Source organism: Scardinius erythrophthalmus (assembly GCF_964197995.2).
Source record: "Scardinius erythrophthalmus genome assembly, chromosome: 3".
NCBI classification, from domain to species: Eukaryota; Metazoa; Chordata; class Actinopteri; order Cypriniformes; family Leuciscidae; genus Scardinius; species Scardinius erythrophthalmus.
Window position 1 is genome coordinate 21,569,957 of NC_138223.1, and position 26,196 is coordinate 21,596,152.

A 26,196-nucleotide genomic window follows, 5' to 3' on the forward strand; every position below is an offset into this window, starting at 1 on the left:
TCAGCTATTCAGAGGTCCCCTTTTGACCTCCTGAACATATTTCTGGCCAAAGAGTCCTCGATCTTGGGCTTTCTATATATACTAATAGACTCCCTTTGATGCTTCAAAATCCATATAGATGTCCATATCTGACCTTTTGATCTTATTTGTGGTCAAAGTGTCCTCAAAAATTTTCAAACTATATAAAGTTATAGAATTCTTTTGATGATAAATCAGCTATTCAGAGGTCCCCTTTTGACCTCCTGAACATATTTCTGGCCAAAGAGTCCTCGATCTTGGGATTTCTATATATACTAATAGACTCCCTTTGATGTTTCAAAATCCATATAGATGTCCATATCTGACCTTTTGAACTTATTTGTGGTCAAAGTGTCCTCAAAATTTTTCAAAATATATAAAGTTATAGAATTCTTTTTATGATAAATCAGCTATTCAGAGGTCCCCTTTTGACCTCCTGAACATATTTCTGGCCAAAGAGTCCTCGATCTTGGGATTTCTATATATACTAATAGACTCCCTTTGATGTTTCAAAATCCATATAGATGTCCATATCTGACCTTTTGAACTTATTTGTGGTCAAAGGGTCCTCAAAATGTTTTAAACTACATAAAGTTATACAATCCTTTTGATGATAAATCAGCTATTCAGAGGTTTTGACCTCCTGAATATATTTCTGGCCAAAGAGTCCTCGATCTTGGGCTTTCTATACATACTCATAGACTCCTTCTGATGCATCATAAGCCATATAGATGTCCATATCTGACCTTTTGAACTTATTTGTGGTCAAAGGGTCCTCAAAATTTTTCAAACTATATAAAGTTATAGAATTCTTTTTATGATAAATCAGCTATTCAGAGGTCCCCTTTTGACCTCCTGAACATATTTCTGGCAAAAGAGTACTCGATCTTGGGCTTTCTATACATACTCATAGACTCCTTCTGATGCTTCATAAGCCATATATATATGTCCATATGACCTCTTGAACTTATTTGTGGTCAAAGGGTCCTCAAAATTTTTCAAACTATATAAAGTTATAGAATGCTTTTAATGACAAATCAGCTATTCAGAGGTCCCCTTTTGACCTCCTGAACATATTTCTGGCCAAAGAGTCCTCGATAGTGGGCTTTCTGTACATACTCATAGACTCTTTCTGATGCTTCATAAGCCATATAGATGTCCATATCTGACCTTTTGAACTTATTTGTGGTCAAAGTGTCCTCAAAATTTTTCAAACTATATAAAGTTATAGAATTCTTTTGATGATAAATCAGCTATTCAGAGGTCCCCTATTGACCTCCTGAACATATTTCTGGCCAAAGAGTCCTCGATCTTGGGCTTTCTATACATACTCATAGACTCCTTCTGATGCATCATAAGCCATATAGATGTCCATATCTGACCTTTTGAACTTATTTGTGGTCAAAGGGTCCTCAAAATTTTTCAAACTATATAAAGTTATAGAATTCTTTTTATGATAAATCAGCTATTCAGAGGTCCCCTTTTGACCTCCTGAACATATTTCTGGCAAAAGAGTACTCGATCTTGGGCTTTCTATACATACTCATAGACTCCTTCTGATGCTTCATAAGCCATATATATATGTCCATATGACCTCTTGAACTTATTTGTGGTCAAAGGGTCCTCAAAATTTTTCAAACTATATAAAGTTATAGAATGCTTTTAATGACAAATCAGCTATTCAGAGGTCCCCTTTTGACCTCCTGAACATATTTCTGGCCAAAGAGTCCTCGATAGTGGGCTTTCTGTACATACTCATAGACTCTTTCTGATGCTTCATAAGCCATATAGATGTCCATATCTGACCTTTTGAACTTATTTGTGGTCAAAGTGTCCTCAAAATTTTTCAAAATATATAAAGTTATAGAATTCTTTTGATGATAAATCAGCTATTCAGAGGTCCCCTTTTGACCTCCTGAACATATTTCTGGCCAAAGAGTCCTCGATCTTGGGCTTTCTATATATACTAATAGACTCCCTTTGATGCTTCAAAATCCATATAGATGTCCATATCTGACCTTTTGATCTTATTTGTGGTCAAAGTGTCCTCAAAAATTTTCAAACTATATAAAGTTATAGAATTCTTTTGATGATAAATCAGCTATTCAGAGGTCCCCTTTTGACCTCCTGAACATATTTCTGGCCAAAGAGTCCTCGATCTTGGGATTTCTATATATACTAATAGACTCCCTTTGATGTTTCAAAATCCATATAGATGTCCATATCTGACCTTTTGAACTTATTTGTGGTCAAAGTGTCCTCAAAATTTTTCAAAATATATAAAGTTATAGAATTCTTTTTATGATAAATCAGCTATTCAGAGGTCCCCTTTTGACCTCCTGAACATATTTCTGGCCAAAGAGTCCTCGATCTTGGGATTTCTATATATACTAATAGACTCCCTTTGATGTTTCAAAATCCATATAGATGTCCATATCTGACCTTTTGAACTTATTTGTGGTCAAAGGGTCCTCAAAATTTTTTAAACTACATAAAGTTATACAATCCTTTTGATGATAAATCAGCTATTCAGAGGTTTTGACCTCCTGAATATATTTCTGGCCAAAGAGTCCTCGATCTTGGGCTTTCTATACATACTCATAGACTCCTTCTGATGCATCATAAGCCATATAGATGTCCATATCTGACCTTTTGAACTTATTTGTGGTCAAAGGGTCCTCAAAATTTTTCAAACTATATAAAGTTATAGAATTCTTTTTATGATAAATCAGCTATTCAGAGGTCCCCTTTTGACCTCCTGAACATATTTCTGGCCAAAGAGTCCTCGATCTTGGGATTTCTATATATACTAATAGACTCCCTTTGATGTTTCAAAATCCATATAGATGTCCATATCTGACCTTTTGAACTTATTTGTGGTCAAAGGGTCCTCAAAATTTTTTAAACTACATAAAGTTATACAATCCTTTTGATGATAAATCAGCTATTCAGAGGTTTTGACCTCCTGAATATATTTCTGGCCAAAGAGTCCTCGATCTTGGGCTTTCTATACATACTCATAGACTCCTTCTGATGCATCATAAGCCATATAGATGTCCATATCTGACCTTTTGAACTTATTTGTGGTCAAAGGGTCCTCAAAATTTTTCAAACTATATAAAGTTATAGAATTCTTTTTATGATAAATCAGCTATTCAGAGGTCCCCTTTTGACCTCCTGAACATATTTCTGGCAAAAGAGTACTCGATCTTGGGCTTTCTATACATACTCATAGACTCCTTCTGATGCTTCATAAGCCATATATATATGTCCATATGACCTCTTGAACTTATTTGTGGTCAAAGGGTCCTCAAAATTTTTGAAACTATATAAAGTTATAGAATTCTTTTGATGATAAATCAGCTATTCAGAGGTCCCCTATTGACCTCCTGAACATATTTCTGGCCAAAGAGTCCTCGATCTTGGGCTTTCTATACATACTCATAGACTCCTTCTGATGCTTCATAAGCCATATATATATGTCCATATGACCTCTTGAACTTATTTGTGGTCAAAGGGTCCTCAAAATGTTTTAAACTACATAAAGTTATACAATCCTTTTGATGATAAATCAGCTATTCAGAGGTTTTGACCTCCTGAATATATTTCTGGCCAAAGAGTACTCGATCTTGGGCTTTCTATACATACTCATAGACTCCTTCTGATGCTTCATAAGCCATATATATATGTCCATATGACCTTTTGAACTTATTTGTGGTCAAACTGTCCTCCAAATTTTTCAAACTATATAAAGTTATAGAATGCTTTTAATGACAAATCAGCTATTCAGAGGTCCCCTTTTGACCTCCTGAACATATTTCTGGCCAAAGAGTCCTCGATAGTGGGCTTTCTGTACATACTCATAGACTCTTTCTGATGCTTCATAAGCCATATAGATGTCCATATCTGACCTTTTGAACTTATTTGTGGTCAAAGTGTCCTCAAAATTTTTCAAAATATATAAAGTTATAGAATTCTTTTGATGATAAATCAGCTATTCAGAGGTCCCCTTTTGACCTCCTGAACATATTTCTGGCCAAAGAGTCCTCGATCTTGGGCTTTCTATATATACTAATAGACTCCCTTTGATGCTTCAAAATCCATATAGATGTCCATATCTGACCTTTTGATCTTATTTGTGGTCAAAGTGTCCTCAAAAATTTTCAAACTATATAAAGTTATAGAATTCTTTTGATGATAAATCAGCTATTCAGAGGTCCCCTTTTGACCTCCTGAACATATTTCTGGCCAAAGAGTCCTCGATCTTGGGATTTCTATATATACTAATAGACTCCCTTTGATGTTTCAAAATCCATATAGATGTCCATATCTGACCTTTTGAACTTATTTGTGGTCAAAGTGTCCTCAAAATTTTTCAAAATATATAAAGTTATAGAATTCTTTTTATGATAAATCAGCTATTCAGAGGTCCCCTTTTGACCTCCTGAACATATTTCTGGCCAAAGAGTCCTCGATCTTGGGATTTCTATATATACTAATAGACTCCCTTTGATGTTTCAAAATCCATATAGATGTCCATATCTGACCTTTTGAACTTATTTGTGGTCAAAGGGTCCTCAAAATGTTTTAAACTACATAAAGTTATACAATCCTTTTGATGATAAATCAGCTATTCAGAGGTTTTGACCTCCTGAATATATTTCTGGCCAAAGAGTCCTCGATCTTGGGCTTTCTATACATACTCATAGACTCCTTCTGATGCATCATAAGCCATATAGATGTCCATATCTGACCTTTTGAACTTATTTGTGGTCAAAGGGTCCTCAAAATTTTTCAAACTATATAAAGTTATAGAATGCTTTTAATGACAAATCAGCTATTCAGAGGTCCCCTTTTGACCTCCTGAACATATTTCTGGCCAAAGAGTCCTCGATCTTGGGCTTTCTATACATACTCATAGACTCCTTCTGATGCTTCATAAGCCATATAGATGTCCATATCTGACCTTTTGAACTTATTTGTGGTCAAAGTGTCCTCAAAATTTTTCAAACTATATAAAGTTATAGAATTCTTTTGATGATAAATCAGCTATTCAGAGGTCCCCTATTGACCTCCTGAACATATTTCTGGCCAAAGAGTCCTCGATCTTGGGCTTTCTATACATACTCATAGACTCCTTCTGATGCATCATAAGCCATATAGATGTCCATATCTGACCTTTTGAACTTATTTGTGGTCAAAGGGTCCTCAAAATTTTTCAAACTATATAAAGTTATAGAATTCTTTTTATGATAAATCAGCTATTCAGAGGTCCCCTTTTGACCTCCTGAACATATTTCTGGCAAAAGAGTACTCGATCTTGGGCTTTCTATACATACTCATAGACTCCTTCTGATGCTTCATAAGCCATATATATATGTCCATATGACCTCTTGAACTTATTTGTGGTCAAAGGGTCCTCAAAATTTTTCAAACTATATAAAGTTATAGAATGCTTTTAATGACAAATCAGCTATTCAGAGGTCCCCTTTTGACCTCCTGAACATATTTCTGGCCAAAGAGTCCTCGATAGTGGGCTTTCTGTACATACTCATAGACTCTTTCTGATGCTTCATAAGCCATATAGATGTCCATATCTGACCTTTTGAACTTATTTGTGGTCAAAGTGTCCTCAAAATTTTTCAAAATATATAAAGTTATAGAATTCTTTTGATGATAAATCAGCTATTCAGAGGTCCCCTTTTGACCTCCTGAACATATTTCTGGCCAAAGAGTCCTCGATCTTGGGCTTTCTATATATACTAATAGACTCCCTTTGATGCTTCAAAATCCATATAGATGTCCATATCTGACCTTTTGATCTTATTTGTGGTCAAAGTGTCCTCAAAAATTTTCAAACTATATAAAGTTATAGAATTCTTTTGATGATAAATCAGCTATTCAGAGGTCCCCTTTTGACCTCCTGAACATATTTCTGGCCAAAGAGTCCTCGATCTTGGGATTTCTATATATACTAATAGACTCCCTTTGATGTTTCAAAATCCATATAGATGTCCATATCTGACCTTTTGAACTTATTTGTGGTCAAAGTGTCCTCAAAATTTTTCAAAATATATAAAGTTATAGAATTCTTTTTATGATAAATCAGCTATTCAGAGGTCCCCTTTTGACCTCCTGAACATATTTCTGGCCAAAGAGTCCTCGATCTTGGGATTTCTATATATACTAATAGACTCCCTTTGATGTTTCAAAATCCATATAGATGTCCATATCTGACCTTTTGAACTTATTTGTGGTCAAAGGGTCCTCAAAATTTTTTAAACTACATAAAGTTATACAATCCTTTTGATGATAAATCAGCTATTCAGAGGTTTTGACCTCCTGAATATATTTCTGGCCAAAGAGTCCTCGATCTTGGGCTTTCTATACATACTCATAGACTCCTTCTGATGCATCATAAGCCATATAGATGTCCATATCTGACCTTTTGAACTTATTTGTGGTCAAAGGGTCCTCAAAATTTTTCAAACTATATAAAGTTATAGAATTCTTTTTATGATAAATCAGCTATTCAGAGGTCCCCTTTTGACCTCCTGAACATATTTCTGGCAAAAGAGTACTCGATCTTGGGCTTTCTATACATACTCATAGACTCCTTCTGATGCTTCATAAGCCATATATATATGTCCATATGACCTCTTGAACTTATTTGTGGTCAAAGGGTCCTCAAAATTTTTCAAATTATATAAAGTTATAGAATTCTTTTGATGATAAATCAGCTATTCAGAGGTCCCCTTTTGACCTCCTGAACATATTTCTGGCCAAAGAGTCCTCGATAGTGGGCTTTCTGTACATACTCATAGACTCTTTCTGATGCTTCATAAGCCATATAGATGTCCATATCTGACCTTTTGAACTTATTTGTGGTCAAAGGGTCCTCAAAATTTTTCAAACTATATAAAGTTATAGAATTCTTTTTATGATGAATCAGCTATTCAGAGGTCCCCTTTTGACCTCCTGAACATATTTCTGGCAAAAGAGTACTCGATCTTGGGCTTTCTATACATACTCATAGACTCCTTCTGATGCTTCATAAGCCATATATATATGTCCATATGACCTCTTGAACTTATTTGTGGTCAAAGGGTCCTCAAAATTTTTCAAACTATATAAAGTTATAGAATTCTTTTGATGATAAATCAGCTATTCAGATGTCCCCTATTGACCTCCTGAACATATTTCTGGCCAAAGAGTTCTCGATCTTGGGCTTTCTATACATACTCATAGACTCCTTCTGATGCTTCATAAGCCATATATATATGTCCATATGACCTTTTGAACTTATTTGTGGTCAAAGTGTCCTCCAAAATTTTCAAACTATGTAAAGTTATAGAATTCTTTTGATGATAAATCAGCTATTCAGAGGTCCCCTTTTGACCTCCTGAACATATTTCTGGCGAAAGAGTCCTCGATCTTGGGATTTCTATATATACTAATAGACTCACTTTGATGCTTCAAAATCCATATAGATGTCCATATCTGACCTTTTGAACTTATTTGTGGTCAAAGTGTCCTCAAAATTTTTCAAACTATATAAAGTTATAGAATTCTTTTGATGATAAATCAGCTATTCAGAGGTCCCCTTTTGACCTCCTGAACATATTTCTGGCCAAAGAGTCCTCGATCTTGGGCTTTCTATATATACTCATAGACTACCTCTGATGCTTCAAAATCTATATAGATGTCCATATCTGACCTTTTGAACTTATTTGTGGTCAAAGGGTCCTCAAAATTTTTCAAACTATATAAAGTTATAGAATTCTTTTTATGATAAATCAGCTATTCAGAGGTCCCCTTTTGACCTCCTGAACATATTTCTGGCAAAAGAGTACTCGATCTTGGGCTTTCTATACATACTCATAGACTCCTTCTGATGCTTCATAAGCCATATATATATGTCCATATGACCTCTTGAACTTATTTGTGGTCAAAGGGTCCTCAAAATTTTTCAAACTATATAAAGTTATAGAATGCTTTTAATGACAAATCAGCTATTCAGAGGTCCCCTTTTGACCTCCTGAACATATTTCTGGCCAAAGAGTCCTCGATAGTGGGCTTTCTGTACATACTCATAGACTCTTTCTGATGCTTCATAAGCCATATAGATGTCCATATCTGACCTTTTGAACTTATTTGTGGTCAAAGTGTCCTCAAAATTTTTCAAAATATATAAAGTTATAGAATTCTTTTGATGATAAATCAGCTATTCAGAGGTCCCCTTTTGACCTCCTGAACATATTTCTGGCCAAAGAGTCCTCGATCTTGGGCTTTCTATATATACTAATAGACTCCCTTTGATGCTTCAAAATCCATATAGATGTCCATATCTGACCTTTTGATCTTATTTGTGGTCAAAGTGTCCTCAAAAATTTTCAAACTATATAAAGTTATAGAATTCTTTTGATGATAAATCAGCTATTCAGAGGTCCCCTTTTGACCTCCTGAACATATTTCTGGCCAAAGAGTCCTCGATCTTGGGATTTCTATATATACTAATAGACTCCCTTTGATGTTTCAAAATCCATATAGATGTCCATATCTGACCTTTTGAACTTATTTGTGGTCAAAGTGTCCTCAAAATTTTTCAAAATATATAAAGTTATAGAATTCTTTTTATGATAAATCAGCTATTCAGAGGTCCCCTTTTGACCTCCTGAACATATTTCTGGCCAAAGAGTCCTCGATCTTGGGATTTCTATATATACTAATAGACTCCCTTTGATGTTTCAAAATCCATATAGATGTCCATATCTGACCTTTTGAACTTATTTGTGGTCAAAGGGTCCTCAAAATTTTTTAAACTACATAAAGTTATACAATCCTTTTGATGATAAATCAGCTATTCAGAGGTTTTGACCTCCTGAATATATTTCTGGCCAAAGAGTCCTCGATCTTGGGCTTTCTATACATACTCATAGACTCCTTCTGATGCATCATAAGCCATATAGATGTCCATATCTGACCTTTTGAACTTATTTGTGGTCAAAGGGTCCTCAAAATTTTTCAAACTATATAAAGTTATAGAATTCTTTTTATGATAAATCAGCTATTCAGAGGTCCCCTTTTGACCTCCTGAACATATTTCTGGCCAAAGAGTCCTCGATCTTGGGATTTCTATATATACTAATAGACTCCCTTTGATGTTTCAAAATCCATATAGATGTCCATATCTGACCTTTTGAACTTATTTGTGGTCAAAGGGTCCTCAAAATTTTTTAAACTACATAAAGTTATACAATCCTTTTGATGATAAATCAGCTATTCAGAGGTTTTGACCTCCTGAATATATTTCTGGCCAAAGAGTCCTCGATCTTGGGCTTTCTATACATACTCATAGACTCCTTCTGATGCATCATAAGCCATATAGATGTCCATATCTGACCTTTTGAACTTATTTGTGGTCAAAGGGTCCTCAAAATTTTTCAAACTATATAAAGTTATAGAATTCTTTTTATGATAAATCAGCTATTCAGAGGTCCCCTTTTGACCTCCTGAACATATTTCTGGCAAAAGAGTACTCGATCTTGGGCTTTCTATACATACTCATAGACTCCTTCTGATGCTTCATAAGCCATATATATATGTCCATATGACCTCTTGAACTTATTTGTGGTCAAAGGGTCCTCAAAATTTTTGAAACTATATAAAGTTATAGAATTCTTTTGATGATAAATCAGCTATTCAGAGGTCCCCTATTGACCTCCTGAACATATTTCTGGCCAAAGAGTCCTCGATCTTGGGCTTTCTATACATACTCATAGACTCCTTCTGATGCTTCATAAGCCATATATATATGTCCATATGACCTCTTGAACTTATTTGTGGTCAAAGGGTCCTCAAAATGTTTTAAACTACATAAAGTTATACAATCCTTTTGATGATAAATCAGCTATTCAGAGGTTTTGACCTCCTGAATATATTTCTGGCCAAAGAGTACTCGATCTTGGGCTTTCTATACATACTCATAGACTCCTTCTGATGCTTCATAAGCCATATATATATGTCCATATGACCTTTTGAACTTATTTGTGGTCAAACTGTCCTCCAAATTTTTCAAACTATATAAAGTTATAGAATGCTTTTAATGACAAATCAGCTATTCAGAGGTCCCCTTTTGACCTCCTGAACATATTTCTGGCCAAAGAGTCCTCGATAGTGGGCTTTCTGTACATACTCATAGACTCTTTCTGATGCTTCATAAGCCATATAGATGTCCATATCTGACCTTTTGAACTTATTTGTGGTCAAAGTGTCCTCAAAATTTTTCAAAATATATAAAGTTATAGAATTCTTTTGATGATAAATCAGCTATTCAGAGGTCCCCTTTTGACCTCCTGAACATATTTCTGGCCAAAGAGTCCTCGATCTTGGGCTTTCTATATATACTAATAGACTCCCTTTGATGCTTCAAAATCCATATAGATGTCCATATCTGACCTTTTGATCTTATTTGTGGTCAAAGTGTCCTCAAAAATTTTCAAACTATATAAAGTTATAGAATTCTTTTGATGATAAATCAGCTATTCAGAGGTCCCCTTTTGACCTCCTGAACATATTTCTGGCCAAAGAGTCCTCGATCTTGGGATTTCTATATATACTAATAGACTCCCTTTGATGTTTCAAAATCCATATAGATGTCCATATCTGACCTTTTGAACTTATTTGTGGTCAAAGTGTCCTCAAAATTTTTCAAAATATATAAAGTTATAGAATTCTTTTTATGATAAATCAGCTATTCAGAGGTCCCCTTTTGACCTCCTGAACATATTTCTGGCCAAAGAGTCCTCGATCTTGGGATTTCTATATATACTAATAGACTCCCTTTGATGTTTCAAAATCCATATAGATGTCCATATCTGACCTTTTGAACTTATTTGTGGTCAAAGGGTCCTCAAAATGTTTTAAACTACATAAAGTTATACAATCCTTTTGATGATAAATCAGCTATTCAGAGGTTTTGACCTCCTGAATATATTTCTGGCCAAAGAGTCCTCGATCTTGGGCTTTCTATACATACTCATAGACTCCTTCTGATGCATCATAAGCCATATAGATGTCCATATCTGACCTTTTGAACTTATTTGTGGTCAAAGGGTCCTCAAAATTTTTCAAACTATATAAAGTTATAGAATGCTTTTAATGACAAATCAGCTATTCAGAGGTCCCCTTTTGACCTCCTGAACATATTTCTGGCCAAAGAGTCCTCGATCTTGGGCTTTCTATACATACTCATAGACTCCTTCTGATGCTTCATAAGCCATATAGATGTCCATATCTGACCTTTTGAACTTATTTGTGGTCAAAGTGTCCTCAAAATTTTTCAAACTATATAAAGTTATAGAATTCTTTTGATGATAAATCAGCTATTCAGAGGTCCCCTATTGACCTCCTGAACATATTTCTGGCCAAAGAGTCCTCGATCTTGGGCTTTCTATACATACTCATAGACTCCTTCTGATGCATCATAAGCCATATAGATGTCCATATCTGACCTTTTGAACTTATTTGTGGTCAAAGGGTCCTCAAAATTTTTCAAACTATATAAAGTTATAGAATTCTTTTTATGATAAATCAGCTATTCAGAGGTCCCCTTTTGACCTCCTGAACATATTTCTGGCAAAAGAGTACTCGATCTTGGGCTTTCTATACATACTCATAGACTCCTTCTGATGCTTCATAAGCCATATATATATGTCCATATGACCTCTTGAACTTATTTGTGGTCAAAGGGTCCTCAAAATTTTTCAAACTATATAAAGTTATAGAATGCTTTTAATGACAAATCAGCTATTCAGAGGTCCCCTTTTGACCTCCTGAACATATTTCTGGCCAAAGAGTCCTCGATAGTGGGCTTTCTGTACATACTCATAGACTCTTTCTGATGCTTCATAAGCCATATAGATGTCCATATCTGACCTTTTGAACTTATTTGTGGTCAAAGTGTCCTCAAAATTTTTCAAAATATATAAAGTTATAGAATTCTTTTGATGATAAATCAGCTATTCAGAGGTCCCCTTTTGACCTCCTGAACATATTTCTGGCCAAAGAGTCCTCGATCTTGGGCTTTCTATATATACTAATAGACTCCCTTTGATGCTTCAAAATCCATATAGATGTCCATATCTGACCTTTTGATCTTATTTGTGGTCAAAGTGTCCTCAAAAATTTTCAAACTATATAAAGTTATAGAATTCTTTTGATGATAAATCAGCTATTCAGAGGTCCCCTTTTGACCTCCTGAACATATTTCTGGCCAAAGAGTCCTCGATCTTGGGATTTCTATATATACTAATAGACTCCCTTTGATGTTTCAAAATCCATATAGATGTCCATATCTGACCTTTTGAACTTATTTGTGGTCAAAGTGTCCTCAAAATTTTTCAAAATATATAAAGTTATAGAATTCTTTTTATGATAAATCAGCTATTCAGAGGTCCCCTTTTGACCTCCTGAACATATTTCTGGCCAAAGAGTCCTCGATCTTGGGATTTCTATATATACTAATAGACTCCCTTTGATGTTTCAAAATCCATATAGATGTCCATATCTGACCTTTTGAACTTATTTGTGGTCAAAGGGTCCTCAAAATTTTTTAAACTACATAAAGTTATACAATCCTTTTGATGATAAATCAGCTATTCAGAGGTTTTGACCTCCTGAATATATTTCTGGCCAAAGAGTCCTCGATCTTGGGCTTTCTATACATACTCATAGACTCCTTCTGATGCATCATAAGCCATATAGATGTCCATATCTGACCTTTTGAACTTATTTGTGGTCAAAGGGTCCTCAAAATTTTTCAAACTATATAAAGTTATAGAATTCTTTTTATGATAAATCAGCTATTCAGAGGTCCCCTTTTGACCTCCTGAACATATTTCTGGCAAAAGAGTACTCGATCTTGGGCTTTCTATACATACTCATAGACTCCTTCTGATGCTTCATAAGCCATATATATATGTCCATATGACCTCTTGAACTTATTTGTGGTCAAAGGGTCCTCAAAATTTTTCAAATTATATAAAGTTATAGAATTCTTTTGATGATAAATCAGCTATTCAGAGGTCCCCTTTTGACCTCCTGAACATATTTCTGGCCAAAGAGTCCTCGATAGTGGGCTTTCTGTACATACTCATAGACTCTTTCTGATGCTTCATAAGCCATATAGATGTCCATATCTGACCTTTTGAACTTATTTGTGGTCAAAGGGTCCTCAAAATTTTTCAAACTATATAAAGTTATAGAATTCTTTTTATGATGAATCAGCTATTCAGAGGTCCCCTTTTGACCTCCTGAACATATTTCTGGCAAAAGAGTACTCGATCTTGGGCTTTCTATACATACTCATAGACTCCTTCTGATGCTTCATAAGCCATATATATATGTCCATATGACCTCTTGAACTTATTTGTGGTCAAAGGGTCCTCAAAATTTTTCAAACTATATAAAGTTATAGAATTCTTTTGATGATAAATCAGCTATTCAGATGTCCCCTATTGACCTCCTGAACATATTTCTGGCCAAAGAGTTCTCGATCTTGGGCTTTCTATACATACTCATAGACTCCTTCTGATGCTTCATAAGCCATATATATATGTCCATATGACCTTTTGAACTTATTTGTGGTCAAAGTGTCCTCCAAAATTTTCAAACTATGTAAAGTTATAGAATTCTTTTGATGATAAATCAGCTATTCAGAGGTCCCCTTTTGACCTCCTGAACATATTTCTGGCGAAAGAGTCCTCGATCTTGGGATTTCTATATATACTAATAGACTCACTTTGATGCTTCAAAATCCATATAGATGTCCATATCTGACCTTTTGAACTTATTTGTGGTCAAAGTGTCCTCAAAATTTTTCAAACTATATAAAGTTATAGAATTCTTTTGATGATAAATCAGCTATTCAGAGGTCCCCTTTTGACCTCCTGAACATATTTCTGGCCAAAGAGTCCTCGATCTTGGGCTTTCTATATATACTCATAGACTACCTCTGATGCTTCAAAATCTATATAGATGTCCATATCTGACCTTTTGAACTTATTTGTGGTCAAAGGGTCCTCAAAAGTTTTCAAACTATATAAAGTTATAGACTCTTTCTGATGATAAATCAGCTAATCAGAGGTCCCCTTTTGATCTACTGAACATATTTCTGGCCAAAGAGTCCTAAAAGATTAATACAATACATTCAGACTGATATCTTCGGATGTTATATCCTCCTGACAAAAGACCATATTTGACATACTGATTTTTTTCCTGGCCAAGGAGTATTCGAAACTTGGGCTTTCTATACATACTCCTTCTGATGCTTCATAAGCCATATAGATGTCCATATCTGACCTTTTGAACTTATTTGTGGTCAAAGTGTCCTCAAAAATGTTGAAAACTATATAAAGTTGTAGAATTCTTTTTATGATAAATCAGCTATTCAGAGGTCCCCTTTTGACCTCCTGAACATATTTCTGGCAAAAGAGTACTCGATCTTGGGCTTTCTATACATACTCATAGACTCCTTCTGATGCTTCATAAGCCATATATATATGTCCATATGACCTTTTGAACTTATTTGTGGTCAAAGTGTCCTCCAAATTTTTCAAACTATATAAAGTTATAGAATGCTTTTAATGACAAATCAGCTATTCAGAGGTCCCCTTTTGACCTCCTGAACATATTTCTGGCCAAAGAGTCCTCGATAGTGGGCTTTCTGTACATACTCATAGACTCTTTCTGATGCTTCATAAGCCATATAGATGTCCATATCTGACCTTTTGAACTTATTTGTGGTCAAAGTGTCCTCAAAATTTTTCAAACTATATAAAGTTATAGAATTCTTTTGATGATAAATCAGCTATTCAGAGGTCCCCTTTTGACCTCCTGAACATATTTCTGGCCAAAGAGTCCTCGATCTTGGGCTTTCTATATATACTAATAGTCTCCCTTTGATGCTTCAAAATCCATATAGATGTCCATATCTGACCTTTTGAACTTATTTGTGGTCAAAGTGTCCTCAAAAATTTTCAAACTATATAAAGATATAGGATTCTTTTGATGATAAATCAGCTATTCAGAGGTCCCCTTTTGACCTCCTGAACATATTTCTGGCCAAAGAGTCCTCGATCTTGGGATTTCTATATATACTCATAGACTCCCTCTGATGCTTCAAAAGCCACATAGATGTCCATATCTGACCTTTTGAACTTATTTCTGGTCAAAGGGTCATAATAAGTTTTTAAACTATAAAAGTTATAGAATCTTTCTGATGATAAATCAGCTATTCAGAGTTCCCCTTTTGACCTACTGAACATATTTCTGACCAAAGAGTCCTAAAAGATTAACACAATACATTCAGACTGATATCTTCGGATGTTATATCCTCCTGACAAAAGACCATATTTGACATACTGAATTTTTTCCTGGCCAAGGAGTATTCGAAACTTGGGCTTTCTATACATACTCCTTCTGATGCTTCATAAGCCATATAGATGTCCATATCTGACCTTTTGAACTTATTTGTGGTCAAAACGTCCTCAAAATTTTTCAAATTATATAAAGTTATAGAATTCTTTTGATGATAAATCAGCTATTCAGAGGTCCCCTTTTGACCTCCTGAACATATTTCTGGCCAAAGACTCCTCGATCTTGGGCTTTCTATATATACTAATAGACTCCCTTTGATGTTTCAAAATCCATATAGATGTCCATATCTGACCTTTTGAACTTATTTGTGGTCAAAGGGTCCTCAAAATGTTTTAAACTACATAAAGTTATACAATCCTTTTGATGATAAATCAGCTATTCAGAGGTTTTGACCTCCTGAATATATTTCTGGCCAAAGAGTCCTCGATCTTGGGCTTTCTATACATACTCATAGACTCCTTCTGATGCATCATAAGCCATATAGATGTCCATATCTGACCTTTTGAACTTATTTGTGGTCAAAGGGTCCTCAAAATTTTTCAAACTATATAAAGTTATAGAATTCTTTTTATGATAAATCAGCTATTCAGAGGTCCCCTTTTGACCTCCTGAACATATTTCTGGCAAAAGAGTACTCGATCTTGGGCTTTCTATACATACTCATAGACTCCTTCTGATGCTTCATAAGCCATATATATATGTCCATATGACCTCTTGAACTTATTTGTGGTCAAAGGGTCCTCAAAATTTTTCAAACTATATAAAGTTATAGAATTCTTTTGATGATAAATCAGCTATTCAGAGGTCCCCTATTGACCTCCTGAACATATTTCTGGCCAAAGAGTCCTCGATCTTGGGCTTTCTATACATACTCATAGACTCCTTCTGATGCTTCATAAGCCATATATATATGTCCATATGACCTTTTGAACTTATTTGTGGTCAAAGTGTCCTCCAAATTTTTCAAACTATATAAAGTTATAGAATTCTTTTAATGACAAATCAGCTATTCAGAGGTCCCCTTTTGACCTCCTGAACATATTTCTGGCCAAAGAGTCCTCGATAGTGGGCTTTCTATACATACTCATAGACTCTTTCTGATGCTTCATAAGCCATATAGATGTCCATATCTGACCTTTTGAACTTATTTGTGGTCAAAGTGTCCTCAAAATTTTTCAAAATATATAAAGTTATAGAATTCTTTTGCTGATAAATCAGCTATTCAGAGGTCCCCTTTTGACCTCCTGAACATATTTCTGGCCAAAGAGTCCTCGATCTTGGGCTTTCTATATATAATAATAGTCTCCCTTTGATGCTTCAAAATCCATATAGATGTCCATATCTGACCTTTTGAACTTATCAAAGTGGTCAAAGTGTCCTCAAAAATTTTCAAACTATATAAAGTTATAGGATTCTTTTGATGATAAATCAGCTATTCAGAGGTCCCCTTTTGACCTCCTGAACATATTTCTGGCCAAAGAGTCCTCGATCTTGGGATTTCTATATAAACTCATAGACTCCCTCTGATGCTTCAAAAGCCACATAGATGTCCATATCTGACCTTTTGAACTTATTTCTGGTCAAAGGGTCCTAAAAAGTTTTTAAACTATAAAATTTATAGAATCTTTCTGATGATAAATCAGCTATTCAGAGTTCCCCTTTTGACCTACTGAACATATTTCTGGCCAAAGAGTCCTAAAAGATTAACACAATACATTCAGACTGATATCTTCGGATGTTATATCCTCCTGACAAAAGACCATATTTAGCATACTGAATTTTTTCCTGGCCAAGGAGTATTCGAAACTTGGGCTTTCTATACATACTCCTTCTGATGCTTCATAAGCCATATAGATGTCCATATCTGACCTTTTGAACTTATTTGTGGTCAAAACGTCCTCAAAATTTTTCAAATTATATAAAGTTATAGAATTCTTTTGATGATAAATCAGCTATTCAGAGGTCCCCTTTTGACCTCCTGAACATATTTCTGGCCAAAGACTCCTCGATCTTGGGATTTCTATATATACTAATAGACTCCCTTTGATGTTTCAAAATCCATATAGATGTCCATATCTGACCTTTTGAACTTATTTGTGGTCAAAGGGTCCTCAAAATGTTTTAAACTACATAAAGTTATACAATCCTTTTGATGATAAATCAGCTATTCAGAGGTTTTGACCTCCTGAATATATTTCTGGCCAAAGAGTCCTCGATCTTGGGCTTTCTATACATACTCATAGACTCCTTCTGATGCTTCATAAGCCATATAGATGTCCATATCTGACCTTTTGAACTTATTTGTGGTCAAAGTGTCCTCAAAATTTTTCAAAATATATAAAGTTATAGAATTCTTTTGATGATAAATCAGCTATTCAGAGGTCCCCTTTTGACCTCCTGAACATATTTCTGGCCAAAGAGTCCTCGATCTTGGGCTTTCTATATATACTAATAGACTCCCTTTGATGCTTCAAAATCCATATAGATGTCCATATCTGACCTTTTGATCTTATTTGTGGTCAAAGTGTCCTCAAAAATTTTCAAACTATATAAAGTTATAGAATTCTTTTTATGATAAATCAGCTATTCAGAGGTCCCCTTTTGACCTCCTGAACATATTTCTGGCCAAAGAGTCCTCGATCTTGGGATTTCTATATATACTAATAGACTCCCTTTGATGTTTCAAAATCCATATAGATGTCCATATCTGACCTTTTGAACTTATTTGTGGTCAAAGTGTCCTCAAAATTTTTCAAACTATATAAAGTTATAGAATTCTTTTTATGATAAATCAGCTATTCAGAGGTCCCCTTTTGACCTCCTGAACATATTTCTGGCCAAAGAGTCCTCGATCTTGGGATTTCTATATATACTAATAGACTCCCTTTGATGTTTCAAAATCCATATAGATGTCCATATCTGACCTTTTGAACTTATTTGTGGTCAAAGGGTCCTCAAAATGTTTTAAACTACATAAAGTTATACAATCCTTTTGATGATAAATCAGCTTTTCAGAGGTTTTGACCTCCTGAATATATTTCTGGCCAAAGAGTCCTCGATCTTGGGCTTTCTATACATACTCATAGACTCCTTCTGATGCATCATAAGCCATATAGATGTCCATATCTGACCTTTTGAACTTATTTGTGGTCAAAGGGTCCTCAAAATTTTTCAAACTATATAAAGTTATAGAATTCTTTTTATGATAAATCAGCTATTCAGAGGTCCCCTTTTGACCTCCTGAACATATTTCTGGCAAAAGAGTACTCGATCTTGGGCTTTCTATACATACTCATAGACTCCTTCTGATGCTTCATAAGCCATATATATATGTCCATATGACCTCTTGAACTTATTTGTGGTCAAAGGGTCCTCAAAATTTTTCAAACTATATAAAGTTATAGAATGCTTTTAATGACAAATCAGCTATTCAGAGGTCCCCTTTTGACCTCCTGAACATATTTCTGGCCAAAGAGTCCTCGATAGTGGGCTTTCTGTACATACTCATAGACTCTTTCTGATGCTTCATAAGCCATATAGATGTCCATATCTGACCTTTTGAACTTATTTGTGGTCAAAGTGTCCTCAAAATTTTTCAAACTATATAAAGTTATAGAATTCTTTTGATGATAAATCAGCTATTCAGAGGTCCCCTATTGACCTCCTGAACATATTTCTGGCCAAAGAGTCCTCGATCTTGGGCTTTCTATACATACTCATAGACTCCTTCTGATGCATCATAAGCCATATAGATGTCCATATCTGACCTTTTGAACTTATTTGTGGTCAAAGGGTCCTCAAAATTTTTCAAACTATATAAAGTTATAGAATTCTTTTTATGATAAATCAGCTATTCAGAGGTCCCCTTTTGACCTCCTGAACATATTTCTGGCAAAAGAGTACTCGATCTTGGGCTTTCTATACATACTCATAGACTCCTTCTGATGCTTCATAAGCCATATATATATGTCCATATGACCTCTTGAACTTATTTGTGGTCAAAGGGTCCTCAAAATTTTTCAAACTATATAAAGTTATAGAATGCTTTTAATGACAAATCAGCTATTCAGAGGTCCCCTTTTGACCTCCTGAACATATTTCTGGCCAAAGAGTCCTCGATAGTGGGCTTTCTGTACATACTCATAGACTCTTTCTGATGCTTCATAAGCCATATAGATGTCCATATCTGACCTTTTGAACTTATTTGTGGTCAAAGTGTCCTCAAAATTTTTCAAAATATATAAAGTTATAGAATTCTTTTGATGATAAATCAGCTATTCAGAGGTCCCCTTTTGACCTCCTGAACATATTTCTGGCCAAAGAGTCCTCGATCTTGGGCTTTCTATATATACTAATAGACTCCCTTTGATGCTTCAAAATCCATATAGATGTCCATATCTGACCTTTTGATCTTATTTGTGGTCAAAGTGTCCTCAAAAATTTTCAAACTATATAAAGTTATAGAATTCTTTTGATGATAAATCAGCTATTCAGAGGTCCCCTTTTGACCTCCTGAACATATTTCTGGCCAAAGAGTCCTCGATCTTGGGATTTCTATATATACTAATAGACTCCCTTTGATGTTTCAAAATCCATATAGATGTCCATATCTGACCTTTTGAACTTATTTGTGGTCAAAGTGTCCTCAAAATTTTTCAAAATATATAAAGTTATAGAATTCTTTTTATGATAAATCAGCTATTCAGAGGTCCCCTTTTGACCTCCTGAACATATTTCTGGCCAAAGAGTCCTCGATCTTGGGATTTCTATATATACTAATAGACTCCCTTTGATGTTTCAAAATCCATATAGATGTCCATATCTGACCTTTTGAACTTATTTGTGGTCAAAGGGTCCTCAAAATTTTTTAAACTACATAAAGTTATACAATCCTTTTGATGATAAATCAGCTATTCAGAGGTTTTGACCTCCTGAATATATTTCTGGCCAAAGAGTCCTCGATCTTGGGCTTTCTATACATACTCATAGACTCCTTCTGATGCATCATAAGCCATATAGATGTCCATATCTGACCTTTTGAACTTATTTGTGGTCAAAGGGTCCTCAAAATTTTTCAAACTATATAAAGTTATAGAATTCTTTTTATGATAAATCAGCTATTCAGAGGTCCCCTTTTGACCTCCTGAACATATTTCTGGCAAAAGAGTACTCGATCTTGGGCTTTCTATACATACTCATAGACTCCTTCTGATGCTTCATAAGCCATATATATATGTCCATATGACCTCTTGAACTTATTTGTGGTCAAAGGGTCCTCAAAATTTTTCAAACTATATAAAGTTATAGAATTCTTTTGATGATAAATCAGCTATTCAGAGGTCCCCTTTTGACCTCCTGAACATATTTCTGGCCAAAGAGTCCTCGATAGTGGGCTTTCTGTACATACTCATAGACTCTTTCTGATGCTTCATAAGCCATATAGATGTCCATATCTGACCTTTTGAACTTATTTGTGGTCAAAGGGTCCTCAAAATTTTTCAAACTATATAAAGTTATAGAATTCTTTTTATGATGAATCAGCTATTCAGAGGTCCCCTTTTGACCTCCTGAACATATTTCTGGCAAAAGAGTACTCGATCTTGGGCTTTCTATACATACTCATAGACTCCTTCTGATGCTTCATAAGCCATATATATATGTCCATATGACCTCTTGAACTTATTTGTGGTCAAAGGGTCCTCAAAATTTTTCAAACTATATAAAGTTATAGAATTCTTTTGATGATAAATCAGCTATTCAGAGGTCCCCTATTGACCTCCTGAACATATTTCTGGCCAAAGAGTTCTCGATCTTGGGCTTTCTATACATACTCATAGACTCCTTCTGATGCTTCATAAGCCATATATATATGTCCATATGACCTTTTGAACTTATTTGTGGTCAAAGTGTCCTCCAAAATTTTCAAACTATGTAAAGTTATAGAATTCTTTTGATGATAAATCAGCTATTCAGAGGTCCCCTTTTGACCTCCTGAACATATTTCTGGCGAAAGAGTCCTCGATCTTGGGATTTCTATATATACTAATAGACTCACTTTGATGCTTCAAAATCCATATAGATGTCCATATCTGACCTTTTGAACTTATTTGTGGTCAAAGTGTCCTCAAAATTTTTCAAACTATATAAAGTTATAGAATTCTTTTGATGATAAATCAGCTATTCAGAGGTCCCCTTTTGACCTCCTGAACATATTTCTGGCCAAAGAGTCCTCGATCTTGGGCTTTCTATATATACTCATAGACTACCTCTGATGCTTCAAAATCTATATAGATGTCCATATCTGACCTTTTGAACTTATTTGTGGTCAAAGGGTCCTCAAAAGTTTTCAAACTATATAAAGTTATAGACTCTTTCTGATGATAAATCAGCTAATCAGAGGTCCCCTTTTGATCTACTGAACATATTTCTGGCCAAAGAGTCCTAAAAGATTAATACAATACATTCAGACTGATATCTTCGGATGTTATATCCTCCTGACAAAAGACCATATTTGACATACTGATTTTTTTCCTGGCCAAGGAGTATTCGAAACTTGGGCTTTCTATACATACTCCTTCTGATGCTTCATAAGCCATATAGATGTCCATATCTGACCTTTTGAACTTATTTGTGGTCAAAGTGTCCTCAAAAATGTTGAAAACTATATAAAGTTGTAGAATTCTTTTTATGATAAATCAGCTATTCAGAGGTCCCCTTTTGACCTCCTGAACATATTTCTGGCAAAAGAGTACTCGATCTTGGGCTTTCTATACATACTCATAGACTCCTTCTGATGCTTCATAAGCCATATATATATGTCCATATGACCTTTTGAACTTATTTGTGGTCAAAGTGTCCTCCAAATTTTTCAAACTATATAAAGTTATAGAATGCTTTTAATGACAAATCAGCTATTCAGAGGTCCCCTTTTGACCTCCTGAACATATTTCTGGCCAAAGAGTCCTCGATAGTGGGCTTTCTGTACATACTCATAGACTCTTTCTGATGCTTCATAAGCCATATAGATGTCCATATCTGACCTTTTGAACTTATTTGTGGTCAAAGTGTCCTCAAAATTTTTCAAAATATATAAAGTTATAGAATTCTTTTGATGATAAATCAGCTATTCAGAGGTCCCCTTTTGACCTCCTGAACATATTTCTGGCCAAAGAGTCCTCGATCTTGGGCTTTCTATATATACTAATAGTCTCCCTTTGATGCTTCAAAATCCATATAGATGTCCATATCTGACCTTTTGAACTTATTTGTGGTCAAAGTGTCCTCAAAAATTTTCAAACTATATAAAGATATTGGATTCTTTTGATGATAAATCAGCTATTCAGAGGTCCCCTTTTGACCTCCTGAACATATTTCTGGCCAAAGAGTCCTCGATCTTGGGATTTCTATATATACTCATAGACTCCCTCTGATGCTTCAAAAGCCACATAGATGTCCATATCTGACCTTTTGAACTTATTTCTGGTCAAAGGGTCATAATAAGTTTTTAAACTATAAAAGTTATAGAATCTTTCTGATGATAAATCAGCTATTCAGAGTTCCCCTTTTGACCTACTGAACATATTTCTGACCAAAGAGTCCTAAAAGATTAACACAATACATTCAGACTGATATCTTCGGATGTTATATCCTCCTGACAAAAGACCATATTTGACATACTGAATTTTTTCCTGGCCAAGGAGTATTCGAAACTTGGGCTTTCTATACATACTCCTTCTGATGCTTCATAAGCCATATAGATGTCCATATCTGACCTTTTGAACTTATTTGTGGTCAAAACGTCCTCAAAATTTTTCAAATTATATAAAGTTATAGAATTCTTTTGATGATAAATCAGCTATTCAGAGGTCCCCTTTTGACCTCCTGAACATATTTCTGGCCAAAGACTCCTCGATCTTGGGCTTTCTATATATACTAATAGACTCCCTTTGATGTTTCAAAATCCATATAGATGTCCATATCTGACCTTTTGAACTTATTTGTGGTCAAAGGGTCCTCAAAATGTTTTAAACTACATAAAGTTATACAATCCTTTTGATGATAAATCAGCTATTCAGAGGTTTTGACCTCCTGAATATATTTCTGGCCAAAGAGTCCTCGATCTTGGGCTTTCTATACATACTCATAGACTCCTTCTGATGCATCATAAGCCATATAGATGTCCATATCTGACCTTTTGAACTTATTTGTGGTCAAAGGGTCCTCAAAATTTTTCAAACTATATAAAGTTATAGAATTCTTTTTATGATAAATCAGCTATTCAGAGGTCCCCTTTTGACCTCCTGAACATATTTCTGGCAAAAGAGTACTCGATCTTGGGCTTTCTATACATACTCATAGACTCCTTCTGATGCTTCATAAGCCATATATATATGTCCATATGACCTCTTGAACTTATTTGTGGTCAAAGGGTCCTCAAAATTTTTCAAACTATATAAAGTTATAGAATTCTTTTGATGATAAATCAGCTATTCAGAGGTCCCCTATTGACCTCCTGAACATATTTCTGGCCAAAGAGTCCTCGATCTTGGGCTTTCTATACATACTCATAGACTCCTTCTGATGCTTCATAAGCCATATATATATGTCCATATGACCTTTTGAACTTATTTGTGGTCAAAGTGTCCTCCAAATTTTTCAAACTATATAAAGTTATAGAATTCTTTTAATGACAAATCAGCTATTCAGAGGTCCCCTTTTGACCTCCTGAACATATTTCTGGCCAAAGAGTCCTCGATAGTGGGCTTTCTATACATACTCATAGACTCTTTCTGATGCTTCATAAGCCATATAGATGTCCATATCTGACCTTTTGAACTTATTTGTGGTCAAAGTGTCCTCAAAATTTTTCAAAATATATAAAGTTATAGAATTCTTTTGCTGATAAATCAGCTATTCAGAGGTCCCCTTTTGACCTCCTGAACATATTTCTGGCCAAAGAGTCCTCGATCTTGGGCTTTCTATATATAATAATAGTCTCCCTTTGATGCTTCAAAATCCATATAGATGTCCATATCTGACCTTTTGAACTTATTTGTGGTCAAAGTGTCCTCAAAAATTTTCAAACTATATAAAGTTATAGGATTCTTTTGATGATAAATCAGCTATTCAGAGGTCCCCTTTTGACCTCCTGAACATATTTCTGGCCAAAGAGTCCTCGATCTTGGGATTTCTATATAAACTCATAGACTCCCTCTGATGCTTCAAAAGCCACATAGATGTCCATATCTGACCTTTTGAACTTATTTCTGGTCAAAGGGTCCTAAAAAGTTTTTAAACTATAAAATTTATAGAATCTTTCTGATGATAAATCAGCTATTCAGAGTTCCCCTTTTGACCTACTGAACATATTTCTGGCCAAAGAGTCCTAAAAGATTAACACAATACATTCAGACTGATATCTTCGGATGTTATATCCTCCTGACAAAAGACCATATTTAACATACTGAATTTTTTCCTGGCCAAGGAGTATTCGAAACTTGGGCTTTCTATACATACTCCTTCTGATGCTTCATAAGCCATATAGATGTCCATATCTGACCTTTTGAACTTATTTGTGGTCAAAACGTCCTCAAAATTTTTCAAATTATATAAAGTTATAGAATTCTTTTGATGATAAATCAGCTATTCAGAGGTCCCCTTTTGACCTCCTGAACATATTTCTGGCCAAAGACTCCTCGATCTTGGGATTTCTATATATACTAATAGACTCCCTTTGATGTTTCAAAATCCATATAGATGTCCATATCTGACCTTTTGAACTTATTTGTGGTCAAAGGGTCCTCAAAATGTTTTAAACTACATAAAGTTATACAATCCTTTTGATGATAAATCAGCTATTCAGAGGTTTTGACCTCCTGAATATATTTCTGGCCAAAGAGTCCTCGATCTTGGGCTTTCTATACATACTCATAGACTCCTTCTGATGCTTCATAAGCCATATAGATGTCCATATCTGACCTTTTGAACTTATTTGTCGTCAAAGGGTCCTCAAAATTTTTCAAACTATATAAAGTTATAGAATTCTTTTTATGATAAATCAGCTATTCAGAGGTCCCCTTTTGACCTCCTGAACATATTTCTGGCAAAAGAGTACTCGATCTTGGGCTTTCTATACATACTCATAGACTCCTTCTGATGCTTCATAAGCCATATATATATGTCCATATGACCTCTTGAACTTATTTGTGGTCAAAGGGTCCTCAAAATTTTTCAAACTATATAAAGTTATAGAATGCTTTTAATGACAAATCAGCTATTCAGAGGTCCCCTTTTGACCTCCTGAACATATTTCTGGCCAAAGAGTCCTCGATAGTGGGCTTTCTGTACATACTCATAGACTCTTTCTGATGCTTCATAAGCCATATAGATGTCCATATCTGACCTTTTGAACTTATTTGTGGTCAAAGTGTCCTCAAAATTTTTCAAAATATATAAAGTTATAGAATTCTTTTGATGATAAATCAACTATTCAGAGGTCCCCTATTGACCTCCTGAACATATTTCTGGCCAAAGAGTCCTCGATCTTGGGCTTTCTATACATACTCATAGACTCCTTCTGATGCTTCATAAGCCATATATATATGTCCATATGACCTTTTGAACTTATTTGTGGTCAAACTGTCCTCCAAATTTTTCAAACTATATAAAGTTATAGAATGCTTTTAATGACAAATCAGCTATTCAGAGGTCCCCTTTTGACCTCCTGAACATATTTCTGGC